The sequence below is a fragment of the Aquarana catesbeiana genome, linkage group LG04 (assembly GCF_042186555.1).
Source record: "Aquarana catesbeiana isolate 2022-GZ linkage group LG04, ASM4218655v1, whole genome shotgun sequence".
NCBI classification, from domain to species: domain Eukaryota; kingdom Metazoa; phylum Chordata; class Amphibia; order Anura; family Ranidae; genus Aquarana; species Aquarana catesbeiana.
In genome coordinates this window covers 392,710,898-392,714,370 of record NC_133327.1, presented here as the reverse complement: position 1 = coordinate 392,714,370, position 3,473 = coordinate 392,710,898, and positions in this window count along the sequence as shown.

Genomic DNA, 3,473 nt, shown 5'->3' with positions numbered 1-3,473 from the left:
TTAGGTCTGGTGACATGTTTGGCCAGTCCATCACCTTTACCGTTGTTATGTTGGAATACCGCACTGTGGCCCAGTCTCCAAAGGGAGGGGATCATGCTTTGCTTTGGGATGTCACAGTACATGCTGGCATTCATGGTTCCCTCAGTGAACTGTAGTTCCCCGGTGTTGGCAGCACTCATGCAGCCCCAGACAATGACACTCCCACCACAATGCTTGACTGTTAGCAAGACACACTTGTATTTGTACTCCAGTCCTCACCTGGTTGCCGCCACACACACTTGACACCATCTGAACCAAATAAGTTTATCTTGGTCTCATCAGACCACAGGACATGTTTCCAGTAATCCATGTCCTTAGTCTGCTTGTCTTCAACAAACTGTTTGCAGGCTTTCTTGTGTATCATCTTTAGAAGAGGCTTCCTTCTGAGATGACAGCCATGCAGACCAATTTGATGTAGTGTGCAGCATATGGCCTGAGCACTGACAGGCTGACCCCCACCCCTTCAACCTCTGCTGGCAGCACTCATGTATCTATTGCCCAAAGATAACCTCTGGATATGATGCTAAGCATGTGAACTCAACCCCTTTGGTCGACCATAGCGAGGCCTGTTCTGAGTGGAACCTGTCCTGTTAAATCGCTGTATGGTCTTGGCCACCGTGCTGCAGTTCAGTTTAAGGGTCTTGGCAATCTTCTTATAGCCAAGTCACATGACACCTGGGAGGGAAAATGACTAATTGGGTCCAATTTGGACATTCTCACTTAGGGGTGTACTCACTTTTGTTGTCAGCAGTTTAGACATTAATGGCTGTGTGTTGAGTTATTTTGAGGGGAAAGCAAATTTACACTGTTATACAAGCTGTACACTCACTACTTTACATTGTAGCAAAGGGTAATTTCTTCAGTGTTGTCACATGAAAAGATATAATAAAATATTTACAAAAATGTGAGGTGTTTTGTGAGATACTCTGTGTGTTCCAGAGTGGTAGGATGTAAGGTCTCTTTGGTTGCTCTAGGTAGCTACCCTGTGAACATTTCCATTTTTCATTTTACCTTCTTATTAAATAAGCTTGACTCTGTTAAAGTGGTTGTAAATTAAAAAAAAAAAATAACTGCCAGCCCCTCTGTTCTACAATGCTATACTAAACTGTGAACATGTTTTGTTTAAAATAATGCCTTCTTTTAGATTGTTTCCTTCGGTCATGTGGCCTCCAGCTGCTCTCCTCCTCTGATCTAATGCATACAACAGGAGGGGCTGAAATCCCCCTCTGACATCAGTCGGGAGGTCACATGATCACTGTGCTGTCCGCTCAGCCCCTCTGCCTGTAGCCCTATAGATCAGAAGAGGAGAGTGGCCAGAGGTCACGTGACAGAAGTGAAATGATCTAAAAGAAGGTATTTGGAGGAATCATCTTAAACAAACATGTACACAGTGTAGTATACAATAGTGTATAAGAATTACTGTGCTACCAAAAAAGACGGATAGCTGCTAACAATACAACATGACAAGTTGTGTAAGAATATATATTAAAAAATGTGCAGCGCTGAGAAAATTGTGCATGTAAATGAAATACAAACATAATAAGTTGTGTATCAATAGTAAGTGAATAAACCTGTTATATAAATGTGCAAGTAATGACATAAATAAATATACTCAATTAAGTGCATATAAATTATACATCAACACAGTAAATGCGTGTAAAGTAATAAAGTACATGAGTGCTAAAAAGATACATTCAGTGACAGCCACGATGGACTAGGTGATCCAAAACAGAATGTAATGAGAAAGAACAAGTCCACAAACATCCGTGTTGCCAGCTTGCCAGCTCTGCACATTGCGCTTGTTTGTATTACTTTGTGATCACATCAATTTTATTGTACACATCATTATGATGGTAGTACTTTTTAAATAAACCCATATATTTTTGACCTATGCCATGTGGAAGCCTTCTTCTTTTTTTATGATCCTACTTCCAACCATTTGACGGATGAGAGACTCGTAGGTGTCGTTTGGATTTCTGGAGACCGCGGTCTGAGGTCCTGTTTCCATTCCATGCTTGTCTGACTCACCGCCACTGGAGTGTGTGTCCACATCTTCCGGTAAGAAGTACCTACCATTCTCCTTGGGTGGTGGATGCACAGTTCGGGGTGTTTTTTCTACAGACGGCTGCCCACCATCATCCTTACTTGCATAAACTTCCTCCTTACTTCCTCACACTTGCATAGTGTGTTGTGAGTTCATTCCAACACAGATGTTTGTGGACTTATTCTTTCTCATTACATTCTGCTTTAGATCACCTAGTCCATTGTGGCTGCAGTGAATGTATTTTCTTAGCACTTATGCACTTTATTGTTTTACACGTATTTACTGCGTTGACTTATAATTTATATGCACTCAATTGAGTATATTTATTTACGTCATTACTTGCACATTTATATAACAGTGTTTATTCACTTAATATTGATACACTCAATAACAACTTATTGTGTTTGTATTTTGTTCACAGTGTAGTATAGCTTTGAGAGCAGAGGGGCTGGCAGAAATCCTTCTTTGATTTTATTGCCAGCTACTAATAGCCACAGGAGGGGAGGGGTGGATTTGTTTATCGGCTCACACACAGGAGCTGACAGGGAGGGAGGGGGAGAGGGTGGTGAGAGGAGAGGAGAACAGCAGGATGACGGAGGCACATAAACTGACCACGGTATCATAGATAAGCAGCCATAATTACTGTGGTCAGTTTACATAGGGGAACAGAGGAACAGACAGGATCAACCAGGTTTCTCTTCAGTCACGTGAACTCCAGCCGCTCTCCTGCTCTGATCAAAGGGCTACAGTGGGAGGGGCTGAGATCCTCCTCTGATGTCAGCCGGGAGGTCACGTGACCACTGTGCTGTCTGCTCAGCCCCTCCCACTGTAGCTCTTAGATCGGATGAGCAGAGCGGCCGGAGGTCACAGGATCAATCTAAAACAGGGTATTTAGAGGTATAGTTTTAAACAAACATGTACACAGTGTAGTATAGCTTTGTAGAGGAGAGGGGCTCGCAGTAATCCTACTTTGATTTTATTTCCAAATACTAATAGCAGCAGGAGGGGAAGGGGGAGAGGAGAGCAGCAGGATCACAGAGGCATGTAAACTGACCATGGTATCATGGATCAGCAGCCATGATTACCATGTTCAGTTTACTTAGGGGAACACAGGAATGGGCAGGATCAACCAGTTTTTTTTAGGCTTACAACCCCTTTAAGAGACAAATAAATCTACGACAACATGTAAATACAACGTTTCAACAATCGAAAGCCATGAGGCTTTTGTAATTGATATTCGGTTCCCTCCTTATAACTTGAATTGTGTATGTTTGTTATTAAAAGTATTATTAAGCTTTGAAAGCCAGTGTCATATTGCCTCCTGAACTTTTTACTAAATCTTTAAATGAAATATTGGAAAGCCATGGAACTTTTAACAAATAAATCACAA